This window comes from Brachycentrus maculatus, unplaced genomic scaffold (assembly GCF_059751285.1).
Source record: "Brachycentrus maculatus isolate JH-2025_06_01 unplaced genomic scaffold, ASM5975128v1 h1tg000345l, whole genome shotgun sequence".
Lineage (NCBI taxonomy): Eukaryota > Metazoa > Arthropoda > Insecta > Trichoptera > Brachycentridae > Brachycentrus > Brachycentrus maculatus.
In genome coordinates, this window is record NW_028281094.1 from 317,047 (window position 1) to 334,612 (window position 17,566).

Sequence of the window (17,566 nt, forward strand, 5' to 3'; positions counted from 1 at the left end):
ATGTTTTGTAAAATATAATAAAAACAAGGTAACAAGCAACTAGTCCTGACATAAGTGAAAAGTGTTTTGATGTATGGCTGCTAGAAATAATGTATGGGTGAAAAAGATCAAAGAAGATCGGAAGCCTTCGAGATGTAAACCCATAACCGAAAACTTAGAATTTATTGACCACATTACGAATGAAAAAAATCTCAGGAGGATAAAGGAAACCAAGCAACTGTCAAACACCATATGGGTTATGTCCTGCTACACACGTTTTACTGCAGGGAATGCATTTTTTTTTATTTAATGTTTTTTTTTAAATTTGTATACATTTATTTAAATCACAATTTATACATTTTTAGAACTTTTTTGCAGAGACCCACCAAACCACCTTGTGTGTCTTGTCAGTGGAGTTCTTAATACACTTTTTATTGTTTTTAACGATTTTTACCTAATATACAAACAAAAAAGAGGAAAAATTAAGAATATAAACATTTTACAATTTTCAGAAAACTCTTGATCATTTACCCATTCCTTTATTTTACCTTTGATCCATATTATATTTTGACCTCTAACATCCGTCGGCAACAAATTAAAAATGTTCGGAACGATATATTGCAGTGTTCGACTCTCATATTTATTGTTAATTCTTGGGACTATCAAATCTTCGTTGTGTGTAAATCGTGTAGCATGGTTGTGTACTAAAGGATTTCGATATTTTTGACTATGAGGGGTTGATTAGCAGAAGGCGTCTTTGCCGGAAGTATCTAAACCAAATATGCCACGACAGAAGTTATACCTTCTATAAAGGGTTGAAGAAGATCGCTGAAGACAAATTGGGATGAAGGAAGGGATGCAGGACGTTGCTGTCAACCAATCCCCAATATTGAAACTAGTAGAAAGAGATATTAAGACCTACGGCTTAACGTTTGAGTCCTGAAGCAAAACATATGCGTTAGTGATAAGCTGTTAATTACATTTTTTATTTATTTACCTTGTTTTTGGAAGTGAAACATGGAGTTGGCAAAAGAAGGATGAAAGTAGACTGAATGCGGTCGAAATGCGATCTCTCAGAAGAATGTGCGACAAAACGATGTATGATAGATGTTCGAATAGTGAAATAAGGAAGGAATGCAAAGCTGAGATAAGCATTATCGATAAAATTTGAGAAAGGTGTGTTGAAATGGTTTGGACATGTAGAACGAATGAGTGAGGAAAGAAAAGTAAAACAGAGTAGTGTGGCGTTCTATTCTCTCTGTCTACCCCTGCGGGGAAGCGGCGTGATGGTTAGTTAGTTAGTTAGTTAGTTTTACTTTGTTTTTGGTTCTTATTTGATTTAGATTTTTGATACTGATAATAGTACCTAGATATGTTTATTCAAAATGTGGTGTATTAACTGAGCATGCAATATCTGCTGTTATTTAAGGATTAGCTGCCTGGGGTATTAACATACAACAATAATGAATTTAGGTTCACTGTTAGGTTTACTAGTGGAATGTGCAAAGCTAGAAGATTAACGCAATGGTTAGGTAAGGCACGAATTCGGAACTAAATTTTAACTTCTACAGTGAATATGTCATGTTAGCGATTTCGATTTTATTATGTCTATGATATAAAATGATAAAATCTGTGGAGTAAATATCTCTGGTTCTTTTTATAATATTATAACATTTAACAATCTATAAAAGTGTTGCAAATTTATGTTTTAAAGACACTTTACTTTTGTAAACTTAAAATTAATATATTTCATATTTATAAATATAAATACATCATGCATACAAAGATATTTTGGCTTCATTCGGTCATATCTTATTTTATTGCATATTATAGACATTTTTCTTTTTATATTATTTTATTATATAAATTATAAAATTTTATCAAATGAATGATATATAATTAAGTATTTTAAATACTATAAGACACTGTTGTATCAGTGCTACCTAAAATTTATAACTGATACAAGGAATCGCATCCTGGAAAGTTACCTAATTAAACCCGAGAATGTAGGAGTGCTCCTTCCCCACTTTGTAGCCATATCAAATACCCTATATCAAATACCTAAGGTCAGATATAACTTTGAAATCCATCACAATAGATCTAAACAGGTCACAATAATAAAAGAGGTCACACTGATACCTTATGGATAGGAACTGAACTTCATCAAAATAAGCAAAGGCTCTTGAAATGTTTCATTAATAAAATATGGTTGTGATTTCCTTACATTCATTTCTTCCCGCAGATTCATTTCTGACAACCTCAAAATATTGGGAAATAATTTTTGCTGAGTTCAAAATACAATATTATTTCCATTAAAAGTTTGCCTCTCTTGCACGTAGCTCTCTCCATCCCCCACTCGACCGCCCTAACAAGGATCACGTGATCTATGAAACAGCTTATTGAGATAAAAAGCTCTGGAAAGTTTTTTTACCTGAAAGTTTTAGCTGAATTATTGTGTTCCACCGACGTACAAATACTAATCCAACTAAGAAAATAATCTAAAAACGAACATTCTTTCTTTGCCTTTCAGAAATTGTAACAGAATGAACGTTATACATTATCATTGTCTCGTAAAATTTACTGTGACATGTGTTTCAATGTATTTAATATCATTGTCAATATATTTGATTATGATGCTGCACGCATCGAAACACGTGCCATAAAAGATTTTTAAAAAATTCAATTCAATTTCAATTCAATTTATTCAATAATTAATATATACATTACAAACAAACATTTAAGGCGTATATATTAAAAAAACAAATTAAAAATTACACAAGAAGACTCTTGTTAAATGTGTAGAAGAATCTCGCTTCGGAAAACTCCTTCGGACACATGGAACAGATCAATATCCAATGTGATATTGTTCAACATAGCGGTAGCTCTTCCTACAGGCATAACCATCGGCAGGTTGGTCCTGTGTATAGGAATCTGAAACAATCTATGCCGACGCTGTCTTAGGTAACTATCGGGAACATACAGACCAATGCTCTGGATAATTTCAGGATTATCGATCATACCGCGCAACAATCGATAAAAATGCGTAATCAAATACGCATTCCTTCTAGTCTCTAAACTATTGTAGCCAAGCATACCCTGGAGAAACTGGGTCGGGTAGAGCCAAGGATAATAGCCGTACTCTCTCATGTAGAGATACCTCAAAAACTTCTTTTGGACTTTCTCTACCATAAGAGAGTACTTAAGCTCGTGTGGCCCCCAGATCATCGAGCCACTCTCGAGTCTACTTCGCAACAAGGAGTTATAAAGAGTTCTCAGCACGCGGGTATTTTCGAAAACCCTGGCAGTACGCAGAACAAATCCTAGCATTTTCAATGCATTACTACTGACTGCCTCTATATGATCGTGAAATGTCAGGGTGCTCACAAATCTAACGCCCAGATCCCTAACATTCGATGCTCGCATCAGATTTTGGTCGTTCATTTTGTAGCGATAAAATAATGTTTTTTGGGCCCTAGTGAAAGACGTGATCGAACACTTGGAAACATTAAACATTAATTTGTTTCGTCTTCCCCATTCACATATATTTGATATATCTGCTTGGAGAAGACGAAAATCGTCAAAAGTTGTCACCTTTAAGAAAAGCTTTAGGTCATCCGCAAATAACAAAAACCGTGAGTTTAAAATTACATTCTTGATATTATTAATGAAAATAGAAAACAATAATGGACCCAGGTTAGAACCTTGCGGGACACCCGAGAAAGTATTGAAGGACTCTGACGCAAATAGACCGTAGGAGACGTATTGGTTTCTGTTTTGAAGGTAGCTCGCCATTAATTTTAGCATACCATCCGAGAAACCGATCTCATACAGCCTCTTCAATAAGACATCATGGTTGACTGTATCAAAGGCCTTGGCGAAGTCATTATATGAACAGTCGACCTGATGTCCCGCGTCTAGAGCTTCTGTGACGTAATTCGTAAAAACCATCAGATTTGTTTCAACCGATCGGCCTTTCCTGAATCCATGTTGTTCATCAATTATAAACGGCTCTACTCGGGAAGCGACGATTTTACTTATTATGATTTCAAATACCTTAGCTGGTGCAGAAAGAACAGCTACAGGTCTATAATTTTCTACGGATGACTTAGAGCCACTCTTATGTATAGGAGTAACCTTTGACATCTTCCATGTTTCCGGGAAGACCCCTGTATTCACTGAAAGATTATACAAAAAACAAAGTGGTCTTTTAATCAAATCCACGCAGCCTTTTAGGAAGAAAGTTGGAATGAAATCTGGACCAAGAGAATTAGTGTTACTTAATTTTTTTATAGTGTCGGCCACATCTTTCTCATTGATATTACAAACATCAATAAACTGCGCACCGGTCGGCGAACATTTCTTGGCAATGCTAATATCAAGAAGCGGAGGTTCATTACTATATACAGTCTTAAAATGACCTGCAAACGCCTCGGCAATGTCTGCACCCCGTACTATTTTTTCACCCCACGTCATGGAGTTAATATTCCCACCATCCGCCTTTTGAGACTTTATGTAGTCCCAAAAAGTATTTGGATCCTGAAGAATACCATTTTCCATGCTGGTAATGAACTCCCGGTATGCTAATCGAATGCTACGTCTCACGACAGATCTGTAACGTCCAAACATCTCATAATCACTGTGGCAGCCAGAAGCTTTCCATTTCTTATGATAGAAATGCTTAGTCTGTATGTCTCTAATAATATCCCTAGAAAACCACTTCGGATATCGCCTTCCACCAGCAGCCTGAGATCTTCTAGGGAAGCAGGAATCAAATACACATTCAACAGTATAATAAAAATATTGTACCGCCTCGTTTACATCCGATTTGTTATACAGATCTCCCCAATCGATACCGTCCATGAGGTAATATAGCTGGCCGAAGTCGCCTTTGTGGAAGTTAAATAATAGCATTAAAAATAATAGCATTCATCAAGTAAAATTGAAATAAAAATAATAACTTGACATTAAATATACATATTAATTAGATGAATTTTGATTGTATTATCGTACATACAAACCTATAATAGATTTTTTAAAACAAAATATATTGACTACGAATTGCAGCTTCCGATTACGCAATTATTAAACATTGTCTTAGTTGCGTTTGTTGTGCAAAAGAGTAAATTATGTAATATTTTTATTTATATGGGATTGAGAAATAATCCACTAAGCCTCTACATTTAGAAGCTTATCCTCACGTAGGATAGTAAGGATAGGGAAGCTTAATGTAAAAAATACATCACAAACACCCAGACTTATTGAAAATATAGATATATTTCTTGAATTTATTTTATCATTGGCGGGAATCAAACCCACGACGAGAGTGTGTCATAATTATCGAACGGTATCCATCAGTACTACAAATACAATTCCATTGTATATGTTATAATTCTGTGTTCTTTGTATTGTGAATGCATTGTTAAGAAAACCATATAACAAAGTGTTGCTTCCATAAAGGTTGAAAAAGTTAAATTTTATCTATTTCGAGATAACGTACATAAGTCGTATGGTGAGAGGAGTAAGTTCGGCATTGACAAAACTTAAGTTAATACTTTCATCAACGCTTATCGTCCAACTTTGCTAATTTACGAGTTTTTCCTCGGAACCGAAGCAGTCCTAAGTATATTTACTATAAATAAAACAAACTTTTGCTGAGTTGACTTGTGTTGTTTCTTTTATTGTGTTTCAGTTTTGTTTGGCGAAATATTCTGTCTCAAATTACTCGCCGAGGACTTTTTGTACAGAATTTTGCTCGAGTCTCGTATTACACGAAAAGTGAAGAACATTTACTTTTGCTTTCGAAAGTATAATTTTTTTGTATTATATCTGTTAATGTTTTGTATAAGTATCAGAAGAAAAAAGTGTTTTTTTTTATCGAGGTCAGTACATTCATTGACGAAAAGTAAAATACATTTACTTTTGATTTCGAAAGTATTATTTTTGTTTCTTTGTATTATTTCTGTTATTATTATGTTTAAGAATCAGAAGAATAAATGTGTTTTTATTATTAGTATTATTTTTCATATTATTTTTTGACATCTCATCAAAGATGAAGAAGAATATGGAAGTCTGGGCATTTACGGGGCTGACGACCGTCATAGGCTGGTTTAAGTGGCCACTTTACACACGTGTAACATTCACCAATTCTAGCCATTATTGACAACCACACTACTCAAATTCTTGGAAGTTCTATATATATGAACCAATTTAGAAACTTTGTTCTTGAATCACTAGAACTTCACTAGATGAAATGAGATAAGTGAGATGTTAAAAAATAATATGAAAATAACTCCTGTAATTGGAGATAATCCAGATTTTGTGAACAAGTGTTTGGACACACTCAAAATGCTCTATTTTGAAACATTGAATTACTAGAACTTCACTAGAGACATCTATTGGTAAGATGAAATGGAGGTTTGTACTTATTTTTATTTTATTTGTAGTATTTGGACACACTCAAAATGTTGCAAATTATTATTTTAATTGAGTCCAATACATTCTTTGCCTTAAGGACGAGTCCTATACATTATTTAACGAAAAGTAAAGTATTATTTTACTCCACCGACAAGACACACAAGGTGGTTTGGTGGGTCTCTGCAAAAAAAAGTTCTAAATATGTATAATTTATGATTTATGTATAGAAACAAAAAAAAAAAGATAAATTCAATATATTTAATTTTGTTTTCCAAAGTATTATTTTTTCGCTTGCATTATATCTGTGAATATTCTGTTTCAAAATCAGAAGAAAAAAGTATTTTTTTAAAATCGAGTTCAATTCATTCTTTGACTTCATATAAATTTCATAATAGTTTTTACAAAACCGTATTAAGAAGAAATATAACATTTAACAGTATTTATATTTAAGTTTTTCGTTGAATATCAAGAATTTGAAATTTTTGTTTTTATTTTGTTGAATACTTGGTATCTTACACTTTTTTAAAAGACAATGAAAAAAAATCTTCAATTACTTTTCCTTATATTAGATGTGGAATATATTCTTAATACTTTTTTGTACGTGAGTATGTTAATACTTATATTTAATATGAGTATATTTAAGTACATACGTACTCATATAAAAGTATATTTAAGTAAAGGACGTGGATTTATTAAATCCTTATTTTTGGATTTAAAAGAATTAAATTAATGAGACACCATTTTTTATAATTCAATTTTAAGTCTCGGTGAATTTCTTCCTCGTTCGTTGGAAGAAAAGGTTCGCCTTTTCTCCATAAAATTCAATTGTCCTTCAAACTCTTTATGGCGGTTTAGCCAGGCATTGTCTTAGCTTAGGTGTGGGGATAAGGTGTAGCATATGAGAAAACTTTGCCAATTCCAGTTCTAGAAGCCGCCGCCCGCCACTGGCCTCGAATCTCTGGAACTAGTTGCTCAGGAAAGGGATAACCTGGAACCTGATTTACGATAGATACCTTTCATATGAGATGCCATTACTCACGTCTACATTCGCAAACGAACCGAGAAGAGAAATTTTTACGTATTTGTTTGAATCCAAAATTCAGGTGTGTATTTCCGTCTTATCTTTCTTCAATCAGTTACAAAATTGTGTGTTCTTCTACTTAAAAAAACATTTACCCACGTGAAAATTAAACACATTTTGAAACTTTATAAAATTACGTAACTTTGTTTTAACCACTTTTTTATTGATACAATTTATCCTACCGGTTTCGACAAGAACCTTGTCATCATCAGGGTTTATTTTAATTAAAAAACATTAAAAACAAACCAAATAAATAGGTAGGTTAAATTGTGTCAGTAAAAAAGTGATTAAAACAAAGTTTTATAATTTTATAAAGTTTATAAAATGTACCACAAAGTATCAGCGAAAAACATTCAAGAAACATTTTGTAAAATTTAACCCTTGTATCATTTCGTTCTCTCGATGATAGGGGCCAATGGTACAGATGTTTTGAATTTTTATTTTTCAATCCTTGTAAAATCAAGATTTTTAAGATCCGAAAGGGACAAAAATACCAAGTAAAAATGTATTTTTTGTAAATATTTGCAGGTAAAAACTTTTTGGGTATGTTCAAAACATGAAAATAAAATAAGAGTATGTGTGGGTCCAACGAAATTCCACTATGTACATTTTAAATTAAAATGGTAACTTTGTTACTATCACTGCTTATTAAAATCTACTGTGCCCAGTGTTTTGAAGCATTTAGCAACATTTTTAAACACCGTTTATTGGAATAGTAACACTGGATACGGTGTTTAACAATGATGCTGAATATATCGGAACACGTATCAATAGATTTTAAGAAATTTAAATGATAAGTATTAAACCCGCTTAGTTTAGATAGACTTATAAACAAATTCTGGTTACATATATCTATATACATAATACGTACATAACATTTGCACACACACAAACATAAACACATTTAATGTTATGTGACAAAAAAAACTTTAAATTTACTTTTTACTATCGGACGTACTCTTATTGTGTAATTCAGCATATGACGCTGTTTCATAATAAATAGGGATATTTTGGTCGGAAAATGTTATTTTAACGTTAATAGTTTCATTGTTTGTGTTAAAAATACAAGTTAATTAACCCTTAACGCACAAAAACAATCCGAACAAAAGAATCGATTTTACATACACACGAATAAAGTTGCCGTTTTGTGACGCACAATGATTGTATTCTCCCGAAACAAAATGATTGATGGTGTATAAAAGGGTATTTGAATTAAAACAATCGGTAATGTTTTTACTGACCATAAAATATGAATGTTGTGTTTTGTAATACATCCACGGACCAACATCGTGCCTGAATTCCGAAATTGGAGAACGAACATTCGTACATATTTGGGAGAACGAATGTATCCAATGGGGAAAACGTTTTTTTACAAATGTGAAAAATGGAAATTATTCAGGCGACTTGAATTTTAGATAAATTTAAACTTTTGAACATAATTCTTTTTAAAAAAATGGATTAAAAATTATATCTTTATGTGTTTTTAACAGGAAAGATACGATACTTTAAAGTTTTTTATGGTTATCACTTTGTGAGAACGTATTATTTAATTGGGATTTAGAAGGCAATTATAATAATGTTTCAAGTTAGTCACAGAAAAGAAAGATATACGCTGTTAGTGATATAAGTTGTATATGAAAAACAGTATAAATTGTCACGAAAAAATTATCATGACGCAGTGTGAGTATATAAAAATCGTACCAAGAAAAGTTACTCATAGTTACATAAAGATATAAATATTTCATTACAATATTTGATGTTTTTTACTCAAGATACAATTAACTAATACGTTAACAAATACGAATGTGCAAACTCCGAGTGACTTCTGAATTTTTGCTAGTTTCTTCCTCATGTTGCAGCCATTTTTCGTTCATTTTCTTTTAAATATGGGGCAAAAGCCTTGACCATAATGTTATTATCTTTAAATAAATCAATGTACCTACATGTATATGTATTTGCTATATTTTTTATTAAAAAATTAATTACAAAAAATATAAAAAAATATTAACATCAATGCATTTTTAATTAAACAAGTATTACGTAAAATATTTTTAAAAACTTTATTCGTTTTTAAATTAACAAGTTTAAAGTATAATATGTATTTATTTCAAAATTAATAAGTTGTTAATAAAATAAGTAGAACAAAAAATATTTTTAATAATATCAATTTGTTTTAAATTAAACAAAGTTTAACATTAAAGAAATTCACACAAGTATTGAATGAAACATTTATTTTTAAAACAAACTCGTCATTAATTAAACAAGAAGTATGTATAATTTCATTTGAAATTCTGATTTTAATTATTTTTTGTGATTTTTACTTTCTTTATCGTCGAATAAAAAACGGCTTTAATCTACCACCGTTGATTAAAATCCGCGCCTGATGTTTTAATGATATTACAAGTAAGTTTAATTACGAATTCAGAAGCCATTTTTAAGATTTTGAAACACGCCTTAAGGATATCAGATTTGTAGCACCTAACTTGGAACTTCTAAGCAAAAGTCCCTAGTAAACGGGAAGCTCATCCTTCCATTTAAGTGGCTTATCGTTAACTCCAACAAAACTCGACTTAAAAAAGAACTTAAAAACTTAAGGAGGTAGAAACCGATGACATATATTTTTTATCATTAGGATTTTTTTACCTTAAAAATAATTTTATAAATAATATGAATAAACATCTCATTCATAAGTATATGTTAATATATAAAACGTTAGAGCATATGTTTGATATACGTACCGCTAATCTCGGAAGCTATTTCTTTACATGTCTAATTGACTACAGATTTTGAATATATCGCTCACTCCTTTCATCAACGTCATAAATAAAAAAAAACTTGATTTTTCAGGAAATCGTTTTTAAAGTTTAAGAATATAGTAAAATGTATTAAAAATAAATATCAAGCTACTTATTTTTACTGTGCAAAAGAACTTTTTAGGTAAAACCTGAAGAATTTTTCTGCATTTGAAAAATATTTAGTGTATTTAAAAAAGCAATTAAACAATATCTTATCGTTAAAACGCAAAAACAACACTTTCTGCCCTGTAGCGGGTAAATATTAAGTTAAAAATATGCCGCGTTTGCTGGGATATAGTACATTTTCTGGACATTCCGAAAACATGCACAAGTGAGAATCGTATATTTTTTATTTATGACGTTGTTGAAAGGAGTGAGCGATATGTTTGTCTTAGCTGTAAGCGGATTTTTGTAAATTTTGGACGCGGTTAATTAATTAATTGAAATATAAAATGATCAAAAACTTTATTTCTCTGGAAATAATGAACCAAATGACACAAAATATTGGGAAAATGTAAGTTTGACCCTTATATAGGTTCTTGGTATTGTTTGTTTTTCAATGACGAAGAAAAAACAAAAAGCATTTATTTGATGTTCGTTGAGTTTGATTTGAACTAGGAAATCCATGTCTTTCTCGTGGACAATTTGACAATGCGTTGGAAATACATTTTTTTATATATACTGAATTCGGCAAAACAATATGTTATATTGCAAAGAATATTTTATATTCACGGAAAAAGTGCACACAATAGCATTATAGAATCGATTGCCCTATCTTAAATAATACAATCTTTCACAATTTATCACTTATCACAAAACATTTGTTACCAACTTAAAAAGCCATGAGACAACAACGCAATCAAAACACTGAAAATGCTTGATAATAACGATGTCAAGAAGCACGTTGTCCGCCATGAGCTATGTATATTACTCTATTGACGCTGCCGTTTAATTAATTACTAGATATTTCTTCTTATAAAGCATCTAATTCGATTTGCGCTGTGCCCCTCCAAAAAAGAAACTAAGCTCTTGTGCTTTGACAGGAACTTCCGCTAAATACAAACTTATTATTTTCAATTAAGGATATAAAAAAATACATGATTATTAAAAAAAAAATTATAAAATATTACAATGTATTTTTTGTATGAAATATATTCTTGTGTAACATAGGCATAATCAATTCGTTTTTTTTCGTATAATATGGATGTTTAAATGAAGTGAAATAACTAATAAAAACTGTAATACTATACGAATGTGTCTTTTTGGTTTCAGACACAATGCCGAACTCTCTGTCGATGTTTTATGATAATATATTATTATAGAGACATATTTCCTTATAATGTACGCGAATTCTCTGCGGAATAAAGTGAGCTAATGTTTCCATTAGGCTGCTGTAATTTATCGGCGTATTCTTACTCTTAATGACAGAGAAATTGTGGACTTCAATTTATGTTTTAATAAATCAGAACGTGGAGGAATAATAGGTTACATAACTTGGTGAAGTTTTTAACTTACAGCCATAGATTCTCTTTATTGTTATAGATGATAATTTATCAATTATGAGTACATTCATTCCAGAGATAATGATAACAATATCTGCGAAACTATTTAATTTATATAAAATATATGTTAGTTAATATCGGAATTGATAACTTTGTCATGTACTGATAGAAGTTCCGACATTTTAAGTGTGTCCAAACACTTGTTCACAATTCTGGATTATCTCCAATTATAGGAGTTGTATTTCATATTATTTTTGATATCTCTTAAAAGATGATGAAGAATATGGAAGTTTGAATATGTTCATCTTACCAATAGATGTCTCTATTGAAGTTCTAGTGATTCAAGAACAATGTTTCAAAATAGTTTCAAATATTTATAATTTCCAAGAATTTGAGTAGTGTAGTTGTCAATAATGGGTAGAATTGGTGAATGTTACACGTGTGTAAAGTAATCACTTAGACCAGCCTATGACGGTCGTCAGGCCAGTAAATGCCCAGACTTTCATATTTTTCTTCATCTCCGATAGAAGTTAATAATGAAAATTTTGTGTATATCATTATTTACGACATTCAGTATGTATAAATATATGTCAACTTCACGCTCTACGTTCATACCATCGCTTCCTGTATTTACAAAAAAAAAATAAGGATTTGTGTCAATTTAAATGAGTGAAAAAAAACTTCATTGGAAACTCTACAGTCAATTAGTAATTCATAATTATACAAATTTATACCAAAACAAAATTTAACCAATGTGATTATCTTTCAAAGGGATATTTGAGAGATCACATTTCGACTTCATTCATTCTACTTTCAACCCTTATTTGAGAAACTCCATGCTTCCGTCAGGTTTTTCAATAAAAAAATACACAAAAATATATTTTTCTCAGGCAAATCAAAACTGAGAAGTCGAAATACGATTTTTCCGAGCAGCACTCGGGCTCATTACTACAATGCAAAATCCTTGCCCGAGTCACACTCGGGCTAACCTGGGAACTGGTTAATTGAAATATTTGAAATCATGTTTATGGATGAAATGTAATTTCATATTATTTTTTAACATCTCATCAAAGATGTAGAAGAATATGGAAGTCTGTGCATTTATGGGGCTGACGACCGTCATAGGCTGGTTTAAGTGATCACTTTACACACGTGTAACATTCACCAATTCTACCAATTATTGACAACCGCACTACTCAATTTCTTGGAAGTTCTATATATGAACCAATTTAGAAACCTTGTTCTTGAATCACTAGAACTTCACTAGAGATATGTATTTGTAAGATGTAAAGAAACTTTTTATAAAACAGAAACTCTTATATTAGTATAATTATTTATTTCTCTGTAGAATTGAGAATAGGAACACTATTGTGATCCTTTCTTCCTGAAAATAGTATATTACTGAATAAGTGTATTTTTGATAAAACTTTAGATAGCTTTTATCTAAAAATAGTAACAATTTTGTAACCGCTTTGGTCACAAAGCAATATCCTGTTAAGGGTTAATTGCACTCGTAGAGGGGGTAGTGTTTTGCCTTTCGCTTCAAATATTTCCGCAGAAGGGGACATATCAAAGGACAAGGTAAAATTACTCGGAAATGAGATATTCTTTGTATTTTTCTCGAGAAAAGAATGCCCGAAGAAAGGATAAAGTAACAATATAGTCCTTTACAATATTTACTGATATTTAATCTATTTGAACTACTGGAAAAGATCGAAGGGTGGGAGAATAACAGTTTGAGAGGTCCATTGTAATAATGGAGTACACTTAAGATAATGATTATTCCATTCTGTCTCCAGATTGGTATTATCAGATTCGAGTTACAAGTATCTCTTTTGTGAGCTGTTATAAAGATTTACTTTAAATGTAAAAAAGAGAAACTTTTATAAGATTACTTTTGAATTTATTGATGAAATCGCGACTAGTTTTGAGGACTACAGATGTTCTAGAAACTACCCGTGTGTGTTTACGTTTAAAAAAAATCTCAATAATATATCAAAATAGTGAGGGAGTGCAGTTTTATAATTCGCCAGCAATGGATCTTTGTCATACGGGAGGAATATCTAATTTAACATCCTCAACCTATAAAAGATTGTATTAGACTCGATTTATGTTTATAATAGCCGATATAATTAATATTTTCATTCATCATTGTCTTTTGGAAAATTCACTTTCGACAAAACGTTATTTTCGTAAGTTGGCAACGAATGACGTCACAGAAATGATTGAGTGATTTTAATGTTGGTGTCATTGCTAAATTATTGGCGGCTCTATTTGTTAATGTCTATGGAACCACCCTCCCACCTCCCTCCTCTCATATTTGTATAACACAAATGGCAGTGTAGTGGTAAACAAATAATCCATACTACTACTATTACAGGTCTATAAACCATGGACAATAAACCATATGACTTCATAAAACGTTCGATGACGGAATTTTGATGACGTATGCGAACGCACGTTTTTCGTTTTATAAAAATATCTAATGTTTAAACCTTCATATATCCCTTATTTCTCTACATATTTCAATAAGAATACTACCGATTGTCTTGTGATTTTTCATATTTATTTATTAGCCAATAATCACATGTTGTGACATTTATCCATTACTGGTCGTCCGTTGAACTAAATAGCCGAGAAAGTCTGTAGTTCTCCTAAACTACTAGTGTTTAGAAAAATTTTAACTCAAAAATGGTCTTTCTGAACAATTAGATTTCTATATTTAAATCATCACGTTATTCAATTGAAGTTATATATGTTAAATCTATAAACGATGTAATGATTTTTATACTTAATATGAAAGAATTCTCACTTCTTGGTTTTAAAAATAAAAAGTTTAAAATGATTCTACTAGATTTAAGTTTTGTACCGACATTTCTTGGTGGAACTGCATTTTATAGAATAAAATAACAACTGTGTAATTTTTTCTACATGAATTTTATTTCATCAGCAACCAGGTTTTCTCGTAACCGACATCATCAGACACCAGTTTGATAAAAAATAAAATTGAAAATTACATACTTCTTATTTTATTCCTAATAATTCGTCTACAATTAACTTTTGATTTGCGAACTTTTAAAGGTACCTCGACGATTCATAATTGAAAAAAAATAGTGTATTTAAACCACATTTAAAAATTGGTCAGTTATATTATGGACGTCCTATATATATATAAAGTCAAAAATGTAAAAACATCCAGATTGGAACGCAGGAGTACTCGATACGCATTGTATTTCCCGCGAATAAGCGCGTTATGTTTTTATTGGATATTTGCGGTCATTATTTAGCGTATTTACGGTGCGACCGTATTTTTTATGGCTCACCAAAATTTACGACGCGAACACCTTCCACAACCGGCAGTAAAAGTGTGACGCTTTGAATTTATGCCTTTTGGTGTCCGATTTTTTACAACTATCAATCGAATTTTATACCCCGAATGTAACAATTTCAAAAATAATTGGCGTTCTCCGTGTACAATTAAAACTGTACATTAAGGTGGAGACTGACCGGAGCATTTCGTCGTAACGTAACACGTTACGATGTGAGCATTCAGGCAGTCAGTACACCGAATCGAGCGCTCCATCCATAGTTTCGAATGCTCGGTGATGCTCGCCGCGAGCGATATTACGACGTTATGTTACGACGAAATGCTCCGGTCAGTCTCCACCTTAAGAAACTAAAATAAATGAAGACTCTATGTCAGGCAAGAGTCTTCGAGATAGAATAAGAAACGCCAGGTTAAGGGAAATATGCGAGATCGAAGATGTCGTTAGGTAGGGAAGGCTACGAAAGAGACAATGGTATGCGCATGTGAGGAGAATTTTATCATCCAGACTCCTCCACATCGTACTGTACGGCTGACTCCATGGTCGACGACTATCGGGCAGACCACCAAAGAAATGGATCGATAGCTGGGAATCGACATCGCAGGAGGCTAATCCCTCTTTAAAACAGGCTACCTTCACCAAGAAGAAGAAGAAGAAACTAAAATAAAAGTCTGAAAGCTTTAGAAAAAGTGAACACCTCCTTAGCTCAAAGACAGTACAACCATATCGGTCAATCGATTTAGAACTATGTATTATCCCGGAACAATAGAAAGCCGAAAGTAATGCAGTTTAATTCGTTTCTTAATATTTGTGGGGGAACGCTGAGGAGTTGATGAATAATAACGGCAACGAAAAAAAATTTTCTGCGTTTTCGACATCATTGAATAAGATCCGGAAGTATTTACAGGGTTAAAGACCTGTCATATATTGCTTAAAGTGATCACTTTACCCACGTGTAACACTACTCAAATTTGTAACTCAAATAAATGTATATATATATATATATATATATATATATATATATATATACACATATATATATTTATATATATATATTTTTATATATATATATATATATATATATATATATATATATATATATATATATATATATATATATATATATATATATATATATATGCATATATAAAACACGTTGCTTCGTGTGTGAGTAGTGGATTTAAGTAAGCTTAAGACCCTTCCCGGATTATTTTACAAACTGGGAGACGCTATTTTTTCGAACAAGGATTTAGACTTTAAATCCATGTATATATTTAGATTTCATAAATATTATTGAGATGTCAAAAAAAGTAAGAAAACTTGTTTAAAACATTTCAAAATACGTTATTTAAAGTAACGTATTTTGTCCAAAACGACAAAATATAATTTTAAATTTATATTTAAAAAGTCAAAAATTACCATCTTATTAATCATGCATTGTGTAGTTAATAATATAAAAAATACTATTTTGACCAAAATTTCACTAACGCGTTTCCATCATCTAAATCATATTGACAGATGTGAAATGAACCAGACAGTAATGCTAATACATTTAAGGCTGTGGTATCATATTTAAAAAATGATGTATGCGTTACATCACGACTTATCTATTATTCAGTCCCTCGTGTCAGCGAGTCATTATTCGCGTCATTGTTAAATAATGTCTAAGTTTCCAGTTCAGCACTTATGGTAGCGCATTAAGTAACTTTATGGGTACATCAACCCCCACATAGGGGTGTGTAAGAAAGCTGCCTGGCACTACAATCACCTGAGAGAAAACATAAGACGCGCGCGAAGGGTTGAACCAGCAACCCTTTATTTTGTTCAGAAGGTTGAACATCTAATATATTCTTAGTAAGGACTTACTCGTGCCAGGCTATTTTTAAATCAACGTCTGAGATATTGTGACCCTCCAAAATTTTTGAAAAATAATTTCACTTTTATGATGTCAATTTAATACAAATAACTTTCTTATAATATTAATTTTATTTTAGGAGAAAATATATGAATATTTCTGTTTGAAAAGGAGATAAAAATAGCATTGTAAAATGTACATTTTATTCATTTTATACATACAGTTTACATGTGTATATTTTAAGTGTGAATTATTTTCGTGTGAGGTACTCGTATAAAATATACATTTATTTGTATTTTATTTTGCTATTTTTATCTCTTTTTAAAGCAAAAATTATATTCATCTTTAACCCTTTTCACCACTCAATGATGCATAGAGCACTGCATAGTATAGAAGCAGTGTTATATTCACGTTAAATAAGAGAAGAAAAGTTATCAGTCCTATGATTCCAGGGTAATATTAAATAAAGGTCAGATTGAAAATTATATACGGGAATGTAATTCAAGTTTTAATTATTTTTAAAGGAATATTCCTCAATGATTTATTTAAGAGGTTATAGATTTGCATGTCTGCAAATTAATGAGATGTTATAGAAAAGGAACGCATGGAATATA

The 17,566-nt window shown here is 31.3% G+C and overlaps 1 protein-coding gene across 1 annotated transcript in view; it reads left to right on the top strand.

Annotated features, from left to right (window-relative positions):
• Positions 1 to 17,566, top strand: part of LOC148303808 (chondroitin sulfate N-acetylgalactosaminyltransferase 1-like) — a 153,777-nt gene that overhangs the window by 22,887 nt on the left and 113,324 nt on the right. The gene's annotated exons all lie outside the window — the stretch shown is intronic.